The following is a 21,397-nucleotide window of genomic DNA, read 5'->3' on the forward strand; positions in this document are numbered from 1 at the left end:
AGTGTTTGTGGCTGCAACGTCCCTGGTAGCTCAGCTCTGTGAAGCACATTGTGCTTCCTCCTGGAATGAAATGTACGATATAAATAAAGTTTTGTTTGCTTGCTTGATAATATCAAAGTCAAATCCATGTAAATGTGGAGCATGCAAACTAAGTGTGTGTCTCTGTTTGTTTGTTTTGCAGGAATGAGAGCAGAAGAACAGCACATAAACCTCTCAACTCCTCACATCAGTCTCATGTTATTTCCTTTTTCTTTTTCTTTTTGAGAAATTGTGTTTATATTTATTTAAACTGTTCATACAGTCTGAGAGTGTTTTGAGGACACAAGCATAGCATTCACATGAACCAGAACAAGTTGCCTGTTTTAGTAAACTGTAAGTACCACAACATACAGAAGTAGCAACCTTTTGAAACTTTTATACTATGGAGCATGTTTAGTGCACAAACTTTCTTCTTCAAGCAACCACCAGTCTCTTTGTTTCCTTTTCACTCAAAATCTGATTCAGTGTGGGTTCAAAAAGGTCAGAACCAAGTATTTATTTGTAAATGTTGAAAGGAAATACTAGCTTCCCTTTGTTTATTTATGTTGATATATTTAAAGTGTTTTACTTATTATATATATGTGTATGTGTATATATATATATATATATAGAGAGAGAGAGAGAGAGAGAGAGAGAGCTTGATGACCTCAAAATCTTGCTGTCCAATATGTTTCAACATGCCACAACCTGAGGGACAGTGAATGACCCACACACACACACACACACACACACACACGCACACAAATACATGCATAAGATATACTATATATAACTGATATATATCAATCTTAATGTTGGAGAAGTACCACTCCATTCTTCAGAGACATGCTGTACCCTCTGGTTTGCAATTTGTGGAGAAGGATTCATACTGCAGCAGGATAATGACCCCAAACACACCTCAAAGCTTTGCAAGAACTACTTGAAGACCAAAGAAGACCAAGGAGTCCTGACTGTCATGGACTTTCCTCCACAGTCACCTGACCTCAACCCCATTGAACATTTATGGGGACACTTGAAGACTGAGAAAGCCAAACTTTCTGTGACATCACAAGAAGCTCTTTGGAACATTGTCAAATCCTGCTGGGATAACGAGGCTCATCAGGTTTTCAACAGACTTGTGGAGTCCATGCCAGCTGGAGTGCATGATGTCATTAAAGTAAAAGGAGGAAATACTAAGATATTCTGTAATTCATGTACATTTTTCAAAGATTAAAATTTTCACTCAAATTGTTAAGCTGCTATTATCATTTGTAATGAAAGAAATAGTATTACATTCAGAACAAATACAAAATAGAAGTATCTTGACTAGAGGTCTCAGACTTTGGATCCCACTGTACAAGTACATCCTTTTTTTTCATTTTCTGGAGTCTCGTCCTGTGTGGAATCTTAGGAAACACTTGTGTTTGTTGGTAAACCAGAGATGATCATCACACTTTCTGCACTTTGCATAAGAAATACAATATATTTGTATGCATCTATTCAACCCTTTAGACTATAAAATGTACTTGTGTCTGTTATTGCCAGTGAGTAGTAGATGGCAAAAACATGAACCAGATCATCATTTTACACAATAAAACATCACCATCATTTAGAATGTCTTAATATTTACACTAACTGCACTAATTATGTCTCGAGGCAACACATAAAAAATCTGTAGATTGTAAAAAATATGGACATAGCCACCGTGACGTCACCCACTGGTTTCTGAAGAGTGGTTTTGGAGCTCATAGTGGGCAGCTCTGGCCATCACCATCTTGGCAGTGCCTGACTCCGTCTAACTCCTAAAATGGACAAAGAGGAGGAGCTGAGGCAGACTGAATGAAGCCTGGTTGCTGAAACAAGCCACCTAGCGGCTAGTGACCTGTCACTCAAAGTGGCCACGTCCTTGATTATGCATAACTTTACAGCTTAATAAAATTTAAACAGGCGTGTTATGAAAAAAAATCATCCCCTGTACAGTTGTCATGAAAGGGGAAATTAGCTATAGAGACCAAAACCGTTTTTTGTACCAGGCTGTAAACATGTTTATTTCTGCTGTAAAGTTGGGCATTTTAACATGGGGGTCTAAATAGTCCCAATGAAAACTGAAGGCAGAAATCTCAGAAAAACATAAAGACAAATACGACTGAAACTCTGCACACTAGATACGACTGGAGGTAAGTGAGAAATAAAATATATATATTTTGTAGTTGAGATGAATTGATCCCTTCAAATCAACACCTTTGCACACGACCAAAGTGTGATTCTGAAAAAACAGCCTCAAAAATACTCTGCGGGTACTTGTACAATGTTTTGGAGACAAACATTTCCATATGTGTAAATACTTTTTGCATACAGAATGCAGCAGAACAGTGACTTCTGCCCCTAACAGAGAAGAGAAGCTGGTGTTGTATTTGTCTAGATTTGCATTAGAATAAGCTAAGCTAATACAGAGGTAGTTTCCTTTTAATAGTGAACATCGACACACAGAGACCTCAGAGCAGCATCATGATGGAAAGGATCTTGCTGGGTGTCCTGTATCTCTCAGGTCAGTGAAATATTTAAAGATATAATATGTAACTTTTCCGCATTATACTGTTTAAAAATGACTAGACCTTTGTAATATATTTTGTTGAGTTGTGTACTTACATCATCCCAAATGCTTCCAGCAATGTTCATACCCAGAGAAATCAATAATTTTAATCAAGGTAAGGGTCTGTTTCATTTGGTCGGCAGTTAATAGCATCATATCACCTTTGTATGTATGTCAGTGTTGTGGTTGTCTGCCAGAAGCTGTGAATAATTGACTTTTCAAGCCACATTTTTATGATACACTTTTTAGATCCTGGTTGTTTTAACTATATCTTTTGACCAGATGAAGGATTTTAGTCATCGGATGTCTGGATCTTAAGTTATCAGAGAAACAAGCTGAGCAAACATTAACAGCAGCTCAGCTCACAGCCCCTCTGGACGTCTTGTGTCTGCTAAACAGTGTGGGAGAAACACTGATTTTTAAGGTGAAACTGCTTTATTCAGTGTTTTTTCTGGTTTCAATCAGCGGGTCTGTTTGTTTTGGAGAGGAGGAGACCTCTGTGGATAATTTGGCTCCTGGTAAAAACCTCCTGAACGATGAACACTGAAGGAATCCTAACCGGGAGAAGCTCACTGCAATGACTGCAATGGTGCTTGTTTCACAATGAAGACAACAACTCCCATGATCCCACACTACTTCATGATGTCATCAAACTGTATTTCATTATTGTTTTGATTAAGAGACCACTAGCAGCAGAAATGACATATTGTGTGTAAATAATGTCTAACAGTGTTTATTATTTCATTATACTGTAATACTTAAAAATGTTAGAGTCACCTCACATGTTAAAAAGTGGTGTTTTCCTCACAGGCTGGTCCATCTTCTCCACATGTCGTCTCCATCAGTACCACTTTGTTGCTGAACCCATGAAGTGGACTGAAGCTGAGACCTACTGCAGAGAGACATTCACAGACCTGGTCACCATTGAAAACACTGAAGACATGAACCAACTCATCAAAACAGTCTCATCTGCTGGTTACAACAGTCAGGTCTGGATTGGCCTGTACAGAGTCATTGATTGGAAGTGGTCAGATGGGTACAGAGGGAGTGGAGCTGAATATAAGAACTGGGAAAATCTTGATGACAATGAGCCAGACTTTTACAGGGGTAAGCAGTTTTGCGTGAACATTGGAAACAGTGGAAGATGGTGGGATGATGGTTGTGCAATTGAATATCCATTCATCTGTTATAATGGTAAGTAACAGCAAAGCGTATTTTCTTCCTTTAACCTGCATTAACAGATTTTTTGGCCAATTGGGAGCAGTGGAAAGATGTGATGAACACAACATTGTTGTTGCTTATTTACACATCCAGAAGTTGTGGAGCAACATTATCAAGTCCAATATTCACTCTCTGTCAGTTCTGTTTTTGCTTTCTACCAACTCCTGAGGGAAATATCTGGCTCTTTAGCTGCTAAATGTTCCACTATGTTCACCAGCTAGTTGTTAACTGTGTGTGTTTGCAGCTTGATGCTGAGCAGGTAGTGTACAGTGAGTTTTTAGAACCAGCTGTGGCAGAAAACAACACTGTGAGAGCGCTGAGAGTGAACCAAAACAGTAAAGAGCAGAAGCTCACTATAAAGCTTTGTAAAGCTGAGCTGCAGTCTGGTGGTAATTCTCTGTAGGTTCATCACTACGAGCAACATGTCTGACATTAAATGTTATCATTTGATACATTATTAACATAAAAATATTGATTATAGCTGCTCTAACATTATTTAGAAACTCAGTATATCAACAATTCCACTTTCCCCCAAAACTAACTGCAGGAACACAGCTGGATCCTCAATTTGTTTATATGAGTGAAAGAATGAACTGGTCCAATGCTCAGAGGTACTGCAGGAAGAACTTCATAGACCTGGCCACTGTGAGGAACAACACTGAGAACCAGCAGATCCACAACTTGGTGCTGACGAGAAACTGGGCATGGATCGGCCTGTACAGAGATCCTGACTCCTTCCTTTATAACTGGTCTGATGGCAGTGCCTACTCACTCACCACATGGGGTGATAAACATTCAGTTTCAGGATCACTCAGATCAATGATGTGTGGTGTGCAGGAATCAAACCAACGGACATTTATGTCCTGTGAAGAGAGATTTCCATTTGTCTGCTACAGCATCCCTCCTGGTGAGTGGTTTACTGTCCTTCAGTGGAAGCCAGAGAATGCTGCATAACTTTAGTATAAATCATGTTTGAATGTACATGAAAAAATGTAAATATCAAACCCAGCTTTACTTATCTGTAATCCATGTTGAATGTTGATTCTCTATCTGCTAACAATACACTATCATCAGCTTAACCGTAACCTTGACTACATCCTGTATAGAAGAGTTTTATCCTTCCTCATCAATATTACTGTGTGAAGTGTTTCAATCAAAGTCACTTTTCTTCCAAATAAAATATATGAGATGAGTCTTTGGCTTCAAGTTTACAGTGTGTGAACCAACCTGGGAGGGAAAAAGAGAGAACGAAAACTGAGCTCTGAAATTTAAATCCATCTGAAAGCCGTGTTTGATGTTGATTTTTTATCTAATACTTATAAAACACTAGTAGTTATCAGAATAGAGGATTTAACCATTACTTGCTATTTAGATGTGGCTTTGGCTTCAATTGTTTTAGTATAAAAATGGTAATTTCATCACTATTTCTCTGTGAAGTGTTTTAATGAAAGTTGATAAATTTCCTGCAGAATAAAACATCTATAAAAGAAACATTTTGGTCCTGAACCCTTCAGCAAAAGGCAACAGAAGCACTAACCAGTGTTTAACAGTACTGAGAAAATGCATCAACAATATTCATATAGGAAGTCATCACTGTGTAACTGTACCTTTTGAATAAGTCATCACTGGATGAAGACACACAGTATTTTAAATGACAGGTTACCTGTGTGGGAATAAAAGTGCAGCACTGCCCTCTTGTGTTTACATGAGTTTATTGCCTTTGAGAACAAAGAGTTGAAAAATTGTGGGAAGCAAAGACAAACATTTGAATTTCATTGAACTCCTGCTGTAAAACACACAACACTGTGTGTGTGTGAATCATAAGTGATGAGTGGACAAAACCTTTATGTCTTTATTTTGTTCATGTGAAAGCCATGTTGGATGTTGATGTCCTATCTACAGTCTGTTTCCTAGAAATAACTTTTAGATTCTACTAAACTGCACCAGCAAATATGTTTAGCAGGAAATGTAATGTTGACCCAGTTATGTTTTCTGTCAACATAATGAGTAAAATGTTCAGTGACAACAAAATATACAATCTTGCAGTACAATATCCACTTGGACTGACTAGTCTACAGCATTACTGAACTTTTTGATGGTTATGTTTAGGCACTTGGTGGAGGTTAGGGGAAGATCATGGTCTTTTTGTAAAACAGAAAACATCTGCAGTGACTAGACGCACGAGACACAACATATTTTCATTCATTTGAAAAACATCACCTGTGAACATAATCATGTTTGTGAAAGCAACATACATGAGAAAACAATTTAGTCATATATTCTAGTCAACAGGGTTGCTACAGTACTTATACTATTACCGGAAGTTATCAGAGTAGAGAACTTAACCATAACTTGACTTGACAAGACTATATATACAGCTTACAATAAAGCAAAATGTCTCACTAGAAAACAGTTACTGATCCAAAAACGGAAACAACAACAGTGTACAGATCAAGTGTACTTTGTGACACAGTATAGTGGTGAAGCAAATAGAATTAAACAAATCATTAAAAGAAACTGGGACATATTGAAAAGTGACAATTCTCTTAAAGAAGCTCCTCCAGATGCCGCTACCATCAGCTTCAGAAGAGCTCCAACCCTTACTGATAAACTTGTGAAGAGTCATCTCCCCTTGTACAACAGAAAATTTGGTTAGGCATCAAGGCAGGTAACCACAAGTGCCGAGATTAAAATCATTGTGGTAATATGACCAATACCAACTACTTTACTGATATAAAATCAGGTCGTAATTTATAAATTGCAGTTCCTCATATGTGGTTTACAGACTCTTTACTGAACATAAACATGCTATAAGAACTGGCAACTCCCCATAACCGATGGCTCTACATTATAAAGAGGCTGACCATGGCAGCGGCAATTCTCTAAAGCTATCAGACATAGACCATATAGCAAACTGAATAAGGGGTGGGGACCGATTAAAAAGGTTCTTACAGAGAGAATTCTTTTGAATAAACACATTGAAAGCTACACAATACCCTAGTTAAATGAGGAACTTGACTTCTCTCCTTTTCTGTAGTTGTCTTTGATTTAGGTATCTGGGTTCATTGAACAACGTCAAGTGCCGTCTTGCTTGTGTGTACTAAAAACTTAAAAATTGGGATTTTATATATATATATATATATATATATATATATATATATATATATATATATATATATATATATATATGTTAGTTTATTACCGTTTTTTGCCTTGATATTCCTTGATATTACGTAAATGCTTTGATGTGTGGTTTCCTGTGATGAACTGTATCTGTCATGTGACTTCACCAGTCTACATTAATCATGTTACTATTACCTGTCCATATTGATCATGTGATTACTTGCCAACATATATAAGAAGCCTAAAGTACTTGCCCTGATGAAGGCCTTAATGGCTGAAAAGCATAGGCATGTTTTTAACTATGACTAAGAAGCCATGAAATATTAAAGGCTTTTTAAATTCATTACAATCTTGAGTGCCTCAGATCTTTTCAATAACTCATTACTGTCTGAATGATTAGAATTTGATTTTATTTTCAAAAACTGCAGGCACATGGTTGTTCAGATTACAAGTTCAGCTGAAGCTAAATGAGGCTTCAGCAGTGTGAGTTGGTGTGAGAGTGGCTATTAGCCCAGAAAAAACACTGGCAATAAACCTACATGACTACCGAGACATACATACCCACTCTATCTGACTGACACTGCTGAAGCCTCAAATCACCAACATAGTTTTGAATAAAGGGGGACCAAGAACCAACCTCTGGGGCTCAAAAATGAAGCCAACGCAGGAGTGCCAAAAACTGCAGTTCTTTGAATTGCCACTTGAGGCTCCAAAAGCGAATCAATCCTCATAGACCCCCTTGTAAAAATGCCCAACTTTACAGCAGAAATAAACATGTACAACCAAGTTGTTTTAATCCTTTACCTCTCACGTTCACACATGTCATTTGATACATTATTATAAAGACGTACATTATTCCAAAGAAATTGATCTTAACAAATCAAATCAAATTTTCACAAAGTAATTATTTTATATTCTCAAGAGCTCAAGTTTATTATGTTGTGATCAGTTTCTTTTTACAGATTGAATATTAAAATCATTCATGTCTTCTCTGGGTTTCCAATTAAGTCGATGGCTTCCATTTGTGTTTCACATTTCCAGGATAGACTGAAGGAGAGAAAAGCCTGGTGGGAAAGTTTTCCACAAGGAAGGGAAAAGAACTCAAGACAGAGAGAAAGAAAACTGAGCTCTGAAATTAAAATCAAACTAAGGCTAACGGGAAACCTATGACGAATACTGATTCTATCTGTTAATAAAATGTACACACAGTTCACTGCCTTGTAGTTATCAGAGCACTAAACCATAACTTAGTACAAACTAGTCCTTTATCAATACTGTGTGTGATGTTCATAACTCCTAATGAAATGTAATCCTCTCCAGAATAAAACATATCTATGGATTGTTGCATTTGCTTCAAGTTTACAGCAGTGCCAGTAAGTTCAAGTCTTATTTTGCATTGAGTTGTGCATTTTTAAAGCCGCAAGAGGGCAGGCCATGCTTAGCTTAGCTTAGCTTAGCTTAGCTTAGCTCAGCTAGCAGTATTTTTTACTCTGTTTTCTAAATACTACAGACGAGGTGAGGAAATTCATAACTGTTATGTTACTATTGTCATAACTATTCATTTACACAGCCAGTTTTATTATCAGCCTTATTTAGTTTTATTGGATGATTTTACCCAAAGTACTTGGAGAAAAACAAAAACAAACCTACATTATAGTGTTAGAACCACATCTATGGACCTGACACATGACAAGCAAATGTTTCACCAGTTATTGACCTGTTAACACCCTGGAGTGGTAAAATAATAATAATAATTTGGGTCTACGAGAGTCAAAAAAGATAACATTAGTCTTTAGGTCAGAACACTGAGCTGTACTATGCTGTCTTTTACTGTCCTGGTGCTTCATTACTCCCACAGCAGTTTACTTTGAATTGCAAACAACTACCTGCATGCTGCCATTAGCTGTCTAATTTTTTCTGTGTGCGTGTTTGTGTGTGTGTGCGTGTGTGTGTGTGTGTGGTCACCAGCAATGTTGTGACAGACCCAGGAGTCCTCTCCTTTCTCCAGCTGTGACACCAGTGACACTGAGTCCTGCTCCCTGCTGGTCAACAGTGCCTCACTGCTCCGCTGGCAGCAGGGTGGCCAGAAGGCCTCACCAGTCCAGGGACACGTCCTCAGGAAGGCCAAGGTCAGAGTTCACAATGCAGACTGAGACTAGAGTGATGTATAATGGTTTGCAGTATTCTGGGACAGTTTTGGCAGTCCTGTTTCAACATGAGTCCCCTCATGCACAAAGTTCATAAAGACATTTTCCCACATTCTTGAGTAGAATTAACACATCGTCTTATCACCCAACATCAGTGTTGGATCTCACTAATGCTCTTGTGGCTGAATGGGATCAAATCCCTGCAGCCAGGTTCCAACATCTTATGGAAAGGAAAACTATTTATTTTACAACCTGGATTTTATTTTTGTAGCTCTGACTCATGGTTCTGTCAGTTATGATGACATCATAATCACCAAAATAATTGATAATTTTTACTATATTTTTTATGACCAGTGTAGGACCTGTAGTACTGGAAACTGTGTTAAGTCACAATAACTAGTATATGAATCAGCAAATAGGGAAAGAAGAACATCACACTTGTGGCAGCAATGCCACGCCAAGCTGTGTGTCAGGGTGGAGAGAGGAGGAGAGGAGGAGCAGTGTGTCAAACACAACACACTAGAAGTGAAGCTATTCTATCTTTTTCACTTTTGGACAAAAATAAGTTTGTGTTTGTGGTTTGAACATTTAATCCACTACAAACTCCCCTTTAAATCATTGAAATCCTGCAGCACATGTTCATCAAGCCAAGTTTTATTTAGACTTTTTTATTTATTCTGACAAGTTTGAGACTAGAGTAGGCAAGTGCTGAAAATGTTTGTAAAACTAATCTTTTTTGCTCATTTTCCAAAACTATTTTCTACTATTATTTTCTGTATTGTACAACATTATGTGCATATTTGGCTGCAACTTCCGTGGTAGCTCAGCTCTGTGAAGCACATTGTGCTTCTTCCTGGAATGAAATGTACGATATAAATAAAGTTTTGTTTGCTTTCTTCATAATGTCAAAGTCAAATCCATGTAAATGTGGAGCATGCAAACTAAGTGTGCGTCTCTGTTTGTTTGTTTTGCAGGAATGAGAGCAGAAAAACAGCACATAAACCTCTCAACCCCTCACATCAGTCTCATGTTATTTCCTCTTTTTTCTTTTTAAGAAATTGTGTTTATATTTATTTAAACTGTTCATACAGTCTGAGAGCGTGTTGAGGACACAAGCATAGCATTCACATGAACCAGAACAAGTTGCCTGTTTTAGTAAACTGTAAGTAACACAACATACAGAAATAGCAACCTTTTGAAACTTTTATACTATGGAGCATGTTTAGTGCACAAAGTTGTGCAACTTGTGTTGTCTGCTCTACTTTCTTCTTCAAGAAACCACCAGTCTCTTTGTTTCCTTTTCACTCAAAATCTGATTCAGTTTGGGTTCAAAAAGGTCAAAACCAAGTATTTATTTGTAAATGTTTGAAGGAAATAAAAGAAAGTTTTTTGTTGCTGAATGAATACAAATACTGTAAAAACATTATGAATTCATATTTAATGTCTGTGATGTGGGAGGAATTTGAAGGTATATTGGTGGGTAATGGTGAATCCCCTGTTTTATTTCCTGTTTTCTTGCTGAATGAATACAATACTGTATTTGTATTGTGGAGAACCTCCGGACACTGACCTCTAGTAGCTGTTTCAGGACAGCAGCTGACAGTTGGTAGGCCCCTTCATCCTGGTTTACTGTCCACTGGCTCTGAAACCACAGCCCCTCATCTTCATCAGGGCCGTTTTTAGTTGTGTCCATTACCTGAACTGCCAGTTTTTAATATGGAAAACCATATTTTCTCACTTGTCTCTAGTGTTGTGTAGCCATGCAGATACTTTTGGTTGTATTTGTCCAGGTATTGAGATTTCTGCACCAACACAATGAGACTGAATAGAATATTGTTTATGTCACTAACAGCATTGAATAATTAAAAATTCAAATTGGTCCACTGCTGTGCTCACTGATGATGTCACTGATGCAAAATACAGTTTTTGCAGTCGTGTTTCAACATGAGTCTCCTCATACACAAAGTTCATAAAGACTAGAAGTGAAGATATTCTATCTTTTTCACTTTCAGATAAAAATAAGTTTGTGTGTGTGTTTTGAACATTTAATCCACTACAAACATTGAAATCCTGCAGCACATGTTCATCAAGCCAATATTTATTTTGATTTTTTTTATTTATTCTGACAGGTTTGAGGCTAGAGTAGGCAAGTGCTGAAAATGTTTGTAAAACTAATCTTTTTTGCTCATTTTCTAAAACTATTTTCTACTATTATTTTCTGTGTTGTACAACATTATGTGCATATTTGGCTGTAACTTTCGTGGTAGCTCAGCTCTGTGAAGCACATTGTGCTTCTTCCTGGAATGAAATTTATGATATAAATAAAGTTTTGTTTGCTTTCTTCATAATGTCAAAGTCAAATCCATGTAAATGTGGAGCATGCAAACTAAGTGTGTGTCTCTGTTTGTTTGTTTTGCAGGAATGGGAGCAGAAGAACAGCACATAAACCTCTCAACCCCTCACATCAGTCTCATGTTATTTCCTTTTTTTCGTTTTAAGAAATTGTGTTTATATTTATTTAAACTGTTCATACAGTCTGAGAGCATGTTGAGGACACAAGCATAGCATTCACATGAACCAGAACAAGTTGCCTGTTTTAGTAAACTGTAAGTAACACAACATACAGAAATAGCAACCTTTTGAAACTTTTATACTATGGAGCATGTTTAGTGCACAAACTTTCTTCTTCAAGCAACCACCAGTCTCTTTGTTTCCTTTTCACTTAAAATCTGATTCAGTTTGGGTTCAAAAAGGTCAAACCAAGTATTTATTTGTAAATGTTTAAAGGAAATACTAGCTTCCCTTTGTTTATTTATGTTGATGTATTTTAAGCGTTTTACTTATATATATATATATATATATATATATATGTGTGTGTGTGTGTGTGTGTGTGTGCGTGTGTGTATACACGTACACACACAGAAATTTCAAAGAGCTTAATGACCTCAAAATCTTGCTGTCCAATATGTATCAACATGCCACAACCTGAGGGACAGTGAATGACCCACACACACACACACACGCACGCATGCACGCACGCACGCACGCACGCACGCACACACACACACACACACACACACACACACACAAATACATGCATAGGATATACTGTTTATAATTAATATATATATCAGTCTTAATGTTGGAGTACCACTCCGTTCTTCAGAGACATGCTGTACCCTCTGGTTTGCATCTTTGTGGAGAAGGATTCATACTGCAGCAGGATAATGACCCCAAACACACCTCAAAGCTTTGCAAGAACTACTTGAAAACCAAAGAAGACCAAGGAGTCCTGACTGTCATAGATTTTCCTCCACAGTCACCTGACCTCAACCCCATTGAACATTTATGGGACACTTGAAGACTGAGAAAGCCAAACTTTCTGTGACATCACAAGAAGCTCTTTGGAACATTGTCAAATCCTGCTGGGATAACGAGGCTCATCAGGTTTTCAACAGACTTGTGGAGTCCATACCAGCTGGAGTGCATGATGTCATTAAAGTAAAAGGAGGAAATACTAAGATATTCTGAAATTTATGTACATTTTTCAAAGATTAAATTTTTCACTCAAATTGTTAAGCTGATATTATAATTTGTAATGAAAGAAATAGTTTTACATTCAGAACAAATGCACAATAGAAGTATCTTGACTAGAGGTCTCAGACTTTGGATCCCACTGTACATGTACTTCTTTTTTTTTCATTTTCTGGAGTCTCGTCCTGTGTGGAATCTTAGGAAGCACTTGTGTTTGTTGGTAAACCAGAGATGATCATCACACTTTCTGCACTTTGCATAAGAAATACAATATATTTGTATGCATCTATTCAACCCTTTAGACCATAACATGTACTTGTGTCTGTTATTGCCAGTGAGTAGTAGATAGCAAAAACATGAACCAGATCATCATTTTACACAATAAAACATCACCATCATTTAGAATGTCTTAACATTTACACTAACTGCACTAATTATGTCTCGAGACAACACATGAAAAATCACATTTTAGAAAAAATAAAACATGTCTTTAAAACATCAGTTCAGTTTTTTTTTAGAGAATAAAGCACATGCTTGTATTTTTTTAAAGGTTGTCTTGATTTCAAGGTGTTATATAGTCAAATATATCTGAACCTTTTCTAGCACTGTGCCACATGTGGCTCCACTTCCTGAAAGTGTGTCCCACCCCAAAAATGCAACATTATACCCACTTCAACTCCTCATCTGATTTGATAGAAACTTCTGATCAAGGTTTACAATGTGTGAAAATTACAATATGTATAAGTGAGAGGCTCAGAAGGCTTCCTGCTGCCTGAAGGCAACAATATGTAGTAGAGTAGTGGTGTAGAGGTGTTAACCACATTTAAACATTTCAAACATCCAGCCCAGCCTCTCTGTGAACAGGTATCATTGGAACTACTTTCTACTGAAGAAATAGTCCCAATGAAAACTGATCACAGTGAATTCTGTTTGTAATGAAGACTCCAGAGGGAGATGTTGCTGCTGAATTATCTGAATGAAACTTTTTCAACACTGTGAGCTCCAAAAAACAAACAAACAAAAAATTGTATAGAAGACAGAAATCTCAGAAAAACATAAAGACAAATAAAACTGAAACTCTGCATGCTAGATACGACTGGAGGTAAGTGAGAAATAAAATATACATTTCTGTAGTTGAGATGAACTGATCCATTCAAATCAACACCTTTGCACACGACCAAAGTGTGACTCTGAAAAAACAGTCTATACTATACTATATGCAAATACTTTTTGCATATAGAATGCAACAGAATAGTGACTTTTGCCCCTAACAGAGAAGAGAAGCTGGTGTTGTATTTGACTAGATTTGCCTAAGAACAGCTAATATAGAGGCAGAGTTTCCTTTCAACAGTGAACATTGACACACAGAGACCTCAGAGCAGCATCATGATGGAAAGGATCTTACTGGGTGTCCTGTATCTCTCAGGTCAGTGAAATATTTAAAGGTATAATATGTAACTTCTCCGCATTCTAATGTCTAAAAATGACTAGATCTATGTTATATATTTTGTTGAGTTGTGTTCAAACCCAGAGAAATCTGTAATTTCAATCAAGGTAAGGGTCCGTTTCATTTGGTCGGCAGTTAATAGCATCATATCCCCTTTTTGCGTATGTCAGGGTTGTTGTTGTCTGGTAGAAGCTGTCATGAATTCAATTGTATTGTTTAAGTCACATTTTTATGATAGACTTTTTAGACCTTGGTTTTAGATCTTTTAGTCGGGTGAAGGATTGTTAGTATTATATAGTATTATTTCATTTTACTGTAATAGTTAAAAAATGTTAGAGTCACCTTACATGTTAAAAAGTGGTGTTTTCCTCACAGGCTGGTCCATCTTCTCCACATGTCGTCTCCATCAGAACCACTTTGTTGCTGAACCCATGAATTGGACTGAAGCTCAGACCTACTGCAGAGAGACATACACAGACCTGGTCACCATTGAAAACATTGAAGACATGAACCAACTCATCAACACAGTTTCATCTGCTGGTAATAACAGTCAGGTCTGGATTGGCCTGTACAGAGTCATTGATTGGAAGTGGTCAGATGGGTACAGAGGGAGTGGAGCTGAATATAGGGACTGGGGATCACAAGATCCAGATTTCAGGACTGATGAACTCTGTGTAACCACTGGAAATTTTCGTCCTTCATGGTATGATGATCATTGCACAGATACACGTTATTTCGTCTGTTATACTGGTACGTACCCAGCAACGCATTATTTCTTCTCTAATAATGATTATATTGAAGTTCAGGACTTCAACTCAAAGATTAATTTTCCCCCCAATAATTTAACTGCAGGAACACAGCTGGATCCTCAATTTGTTGATGTGAAAAAACGAAAGAACTGGTTTGATGCTCAGAGGTACTGCAGGGAGAACTTCATAGACCTGGCCACTGTGAGGAACGACGCTGAGAACCAGGAGGTCGAGAATTTGGTGCGCAGTGGAGACTGGGCATGGATCGGCCTGTACAGGGATCCTGACATTTACAGCTGGTCTGATGGCAGTGCCTACTCGTTCACCAATTGGAGTGGTTCAGTTTCAGGATCACTCAGATCGGTGAAAATGATGTGTGGTGTGCAGGAATCAAACCAATGGACGTTTAAGTCCTGTGAAGAGAGATTTCCATTTGTCTGCTACAGCATCCCTGGTGAGTGGTTTACTGTCCTTCAGTGGAAGCCAGAGAATGCTGCATAACTTTAGCATAAATCATGTTTGAATGTACATGAAAAAATGTAAATATCACAGAACTAATAGGACAGCAAATGAATGATTCATTTCTCCTCTCATTCTGTGTCTCAGCACCAGTAAAGAGGTGGGTAGTTAAGCTGAGGATGAAGGTGCAGGACTCCTCTGTGGATCTCAATGACCCTGCTGTGAAAGCAAACATCCTGAAAAAGGCAAGTCTCCAAAATCCAGACTGGGTTGGGGGCTGGTGTGTCTCAAACAGGTCTAGAATACTTGTTTACATGCTTATTCTGCTTGATGTGTTTTGCCACTATGAAGTTTGATTATATCTAAAAACCAATGGGGGGTTTTAGACACAACAACAACAACACAATAGGTGGGATGAATGTTTCAAAATGGATTCCATCTGTGTTTCCAGTTCCAGGACAGACTGAAGGAGCAAGGAGTGAGTGGAGTCACCCTGAAGTGGAGATAACAGCCTGATGGGAAAGTCTTCCACAAGGAGGGAAAAGAAGAGAAGAAGAAAAAAAGACAGAAGACTGAGCTCTGAAATGAAAACCCAGCTTTACTTATCTGTAATCCATGTTGAATGTTGATTCTCTATCTGCTAACAATACACTATCATCAGCTTAACCGTAACCTTGACTACGTCCTGTATAGAAGAGTTTTAACCTTCCTCATCAATATTACTGTGTGAAGTGTTTCAATCAAAGTCACTTTTCTTCCAAATAAAACATATGAGATGAGTCTTTGGCTTCAAGTTTACAGTGTGTGAACCAACCTGATAAAAGCAACAGACACACAGTTATGGCAGTGATTTATTGCAGAATAATAAAGTAATCTAGGTGATAATGGGAGCACTGGTAGTCTGCAAAGGCCTTCCATCCAAACTTTTGAAATCTGTAGACTTCTGTTGCTGCAATCAAACAAAAACACTTTAGCAAAAGGCAAGAGTACTAAGAAAAGACACAACTAACAAATGTATGAAAAAGTGTGAGTATCTTATATAGATAATATGATATAGGCTGATAATATAGGCTGACACAGCAAAATGTATCCACTTCACATTCCCTCCATGACAGCCAGTGGAGGAAGAAGTTTTTACATCCTTTACTTCAAAGCAGCAATACTACAATATAACATAAGTATGATGAGTAAAACGTAGTAGAAGTATAACAAGTGAAAATAGTGGTTGTGCAGTGATGTTAATATGACATTATTAGATCATTAATACTGATGCATCAGTGTGTGAACAACATTTTATTGTTGTAGCTGGTTAAGGTGGAGCTAGTTTGAACTACTTTATATACAGCAAACTTAACTGTAGGTAGTTAAGTCCAGTGGTTCCCAACCTAGGGGTTGGGCCCCTCCAAAGGGTCCCAAGATAAATCTGAGGGGTCGTGAGATGATTGATGGGAGAGGAAAGAGGTTAAAAGACAAGTGAAACACTGGTTTGATCTTTAATGTGTTGTATTTTATATCATGAGTGTTTTTATGTTAAATAAAATATTCTGTACAGTAACTAGTGACTATAGGGTTTAAATAAATGTATAATATTTCCTCAAATATTGTGGAGTATAAGTGGCTAAAAATGGAAACATTCAAATAGAGTACAAGTACCTCAAAATTGTACTGAAGTACAGTATTTGAGTAAATGTAGTTAGTTTGTTGTCAGATGATGACAGGAACATGTCATGTGACTGAGCACCTCGTTATTTTACACACCATTGGACAAACTATGTGCTCCTACAAACATGGTTGTGAACGTCACACCAAACCTCTGTAAATATGTCAGGTCTAAATAATTACACACAACTAAAGAATATACAGATACATAGTGGGATTATAGTGAATTATCAATGACTGCATGAGCACATACTGTGTTTCATATTGCATACATGCTGAGCTCTCCACGTATCTGTGTGTGAGAATTAAAATGCAACACTGCACTCTTGTGTTTGCATGTGTGTATTGTTGGCTTCAAAGTGAGAGTCTAGTAAATGTGGGAACAAAGTGAGAGACAGACATGTAAAACAAGAGGGGAGGATGTGATTTGTTGTTTTAGTTTTACTGAACTACAGCTGATTGCATGTTACCCTTTAGAAATAATCTTACTACCATAGGATCATTTAAATCAGGGGTCTCAAACTCAAATTACCTGGGGGCCGCTGGAGGCAGAGTCTGGTTGAGGCTGGGCCGCATCAGGTATTCCACAAAAAAAGCTTAGCAGGCGCAGGCTAGGATAGCTGGCGCAAAAAAAAGGCGACTACTACCGGCTTGTTCATTATCCGCCGTGCTTTTGTTGTTGTAAACGTCGTCATAGAAACAAGTGAAACAAATGGCATCATAAAGAAATATCTTTATAATGTTTATTGTGCAAGGCATTAACTATAGAGTAAAATGTTTTGAGGAATAAATCTCTTTCCGCAAATGATTCAGTACATTCCATTCACCCAAAAGATTTTTTCGAATAATTTGTCCATGAATGTCAGATCATTGCAGAGCAAACGTGGAGAACATGACGCCGGGACAGTGGGACACCATTATCCCATGGTTTGCACCTCCATGGCTGCATCCCATGGGATGCAGCCATGGAGGCGTTATGTATTGGCTTTTATTTTCTATAATAACTCCATGGATGCAGCGGGCGCTGCGAAGCTAGCGGCGTTGTCAAATCAAATATGACGTGTGGCAGCAGCATCAGCTGTACGGTGTTTTGTTACACTCTGTGTTTATGATCTCTGTCGGATGAACATAAGTGTGTTCATGAAAACGTAAATATTAACTTTTAATTCACTTCACAACGTGGCATTATGTGACAGAAATATGCATATACATTATTATCTGCCAGACTTATAAAGACGCAGATACACCTGGTTCTTTTTTTTTAATGTCACATACTGTGGAATCACATGCACGAGCCTCATTTGCTGTCACAGTGAGCCAAAAAATGACCTCAGTGAGAATAACGCACAGGCTCTCCAACAGCTGATCATTAGGCACGGCTGCTGTGGATATTTGAAACGACTTTACCCCTAATTTTACCCTAAAGTTCGTTCAGCTCCAGCTTGTGCAATAAAGGGACCTTCCACACACAACACATTAAAGTGCCATTCATATAAAACTCCCGGGCCGCAGTAACATTAAACTTTCATATCAAGGTGGGGGCCACAAAATATCAGCCCGCGCGCCACGAGATTGAGATCCATGATTTAAATGGTTTGCTTGAGAAAACATCTGAAATATCTTCATTTTAGAGGAGTCATTGAACCTCTCCTGTATTTCTCTCTTTGTTGGTAATGATTTACTGAGTCCTATTGCATTTCTACATGAGATGCTTGAGAGAATTTGAGGAAGACAGATAACAGAGAGAAATAAAACATGTATTGAGTTCATTAAAGTGACTTATTTGGATGTAGTTTGGTTAAACTAAGAACCTGGAGTTTTGTATTGATTTGCAGCCTTGTAACATTTAGATGGGAGCTGTGTTTAGTGGCCTTTTGTTTGACACAAATGATAATGATGTAATAATGAACAACGCGCCTTAAACAGACTTAAGAACAGACTTTAATATATAATATGTTTAAGTATGTTTTAATTAGTGTCTAATCCACTGAAAATAATAATTGTTGTGTTTTTGTTACCTTAGAATGAACCCTTTATATCTACATAGGGAGCAGGTCCCCTCCCTGATTTCTGCTGGACAGGTAAGAGTAACATTAAAGATTACAACAGAATGTAATATATATTTCCCCCCGCTGCTAATGGTTCAAAACCTAGATGATGTACAATGTTTATTAGCAGAACGTTTCCTTTAATACATTTTAACTTAATGTTTCTCTCTCAGAACTGGTTCTTATGACGTGCTGTCTGAACACGTCAGAAATCAAATAGTTGTTCTGAATGACTGCACTCAAAGGCAGAGTGAAAAGCCGACCATCACAGAGAGGGGAGGGGGACATGGCATTGTTTCATTAAGGAGATAAAAGCACATATTTTAATGGTAGTGTTGCAATTCCTCAGTATTATGGGTTTCTCATTTGTCATTCTGACAGCAGGGTAGCCCAGGCTACCTTGGCTAAACTGGCTAACATACCAATGTGCATGCTAGTGGTGCGCTGCCAAAACGTTCTGGATGGAACTCGGGCTCTAGAGTTATTGCTCCTCACATTGGACATAGGAAGTGGATTACTAGATTTGACAGTAATTGTCTAGGTAATGGAGTGTATTCTTTGTACAACTGGATGCACAGAACTGTAATGTCTGTACTGTGACGGTTCAGGATGAATACACATACCGTTACACCCCTAGTCCTGGTGTAATTAATGACAGCTTAAGGCTGTGGCTGTGAGTTCAGTGGGTTTCTGGGCAGTTCATGTCTTACCAGTGTCCTAATAATCAAGGCTATGCTCTCTTTTCCTTTTTTTCCACATGTTGGTTAAGGGCCTTGCTTTCCTGGAAAATCTTGCTGTCAGATTTCATGGAGAATGCAGCATCGCATAAAGGGTCTAAGGGGTCTTTTAGCCTCGAGTCCAGAGATCAGATTATTAGAGTAGGGGTTCAATAGCATTTTATTTCTGAATCTAGTATGAAATTTATTTTGATTTCACTTTTAAGAATTGCAAGTAACAACCAAATTTTTTTCAAGTTCAGTTTTTGTCAGAAGTTTGAAGTTTGCTAACAGCTTTGTGGATCAAGTCTTGAATAGAGAGAAAGTTGTTACAGATTTCAGATCCCTTGATTTTTTCCTTTTATGTATTGACTAGTCACTTAGTTTCCTTGGTAAAATATCTACAGTATGAGACTGTTAAATCTGTTCAATTTTTTTTGTGTTGGAGTAAACAGACATTAGCACTTTGAATCTATAACTCTGTCAGTCATGTCGTTTAGTATGAAAAGAGTCTTAATTTACCCAAATTCACCTCAGAGCAAATTCATCTTAGTTATGTGAAGGTTAGTTGAATGGGATTATCTAATGTAACAGGTTCAATGTCAAAGTTTGTAAAATACATGGCTGTCAAGCTAGAAAGAGTTTCTTCTGACTTCCTGTGCATTAAAATGTGTATCTAAACCAGAGCAGAGTACCTGATCCTCGTCTTTATGATTTCAACACTGGCAGCACAAACACAAACAGGCAGATGATTCAGCAATTTCATCATTTTTGGACACCAGCCTCTTGCATTCAGTTTCTTCACACCCAGTTGTTGATTTTGACATGCGGAGCAGTGTAAGTACGGGAAAAACCGCATGGCGGCCGACACCAAGCAACTGCAGGCCAAAGAGGAAGAGCTGATGAAGAAGCTGATGAAGAAGTAAGAGCTGATGAAGAAGAAGCAGGAGATCAGGAACCATCTGACCCATCTGAAGAAGGAGAGGAGAGACCTGCGCACTGCTGTGGAGGCTGCTGCTGGTAAAACACATAGACTTCTGTTGAAAAAGTGCTTGTTGTTAAATGACAAAACCAAGGTCCTGCATGCCACCATTAGCTGTCCAATTTTTCTGTATGTGTGTGTGTGTTTGTAGTCACCGGCAATGTTGTGACAGATCCAGGAGTCTTCTCCATTTTCCAGCTGTGACACCAGTGACACTGAGTCCTGCTCCCTGCTGGTCAACAGTGCCTCACTGCTCCGTCGGCAGCAGGGTGGCCAGAAGGCCTCACCAGTCCATGGACACGTCCTCAGGAAGGTCAAGGTCAGAGCTCACAATGTAGACTGAGACCAGACTGATGTATAATGGTTTGCAATATACTGGGACAGTTTTTGCAGTCCTGTTTCAACATGAGTCCCCTCATGCATAAAGTTCATGAGGACATTTTCCCACTTTGAGTAAAATTAACACATCGTCTTATCACCCAACATCAGTGTTGGATCTCACTAATGCTCTTGTGGCTGAATGGGATCAAATCCCTGAAAATAATAATTACTCATTTTTACTATATTTTTTATGACCAGTGTAGTACCTGTAGTACTGGAAACTGTGTTAAGTCACAATAACTAGTATATGAATCAGCAAATAGGGAAAGAAGAACATCACACTTGTGGCAGCAATGCCACGCCAAGCTGTGTGTCAGGGT

The sequence above is a fragment of the Thunnus thynnus genome, chromosome 22 (assembly GCF_963924715.1).
Source record: "Thunnus thynnus chromosome 22, fThuThy2.1, whole genome shotgun sequence".
NCBI classification, from domain to species: domain Eukaryota; kingdom Metazoa; phylum Chordata; class Actinopteri; order Scombriformes; family Scombridae; genus Thunnus; species Thunnus thynnus.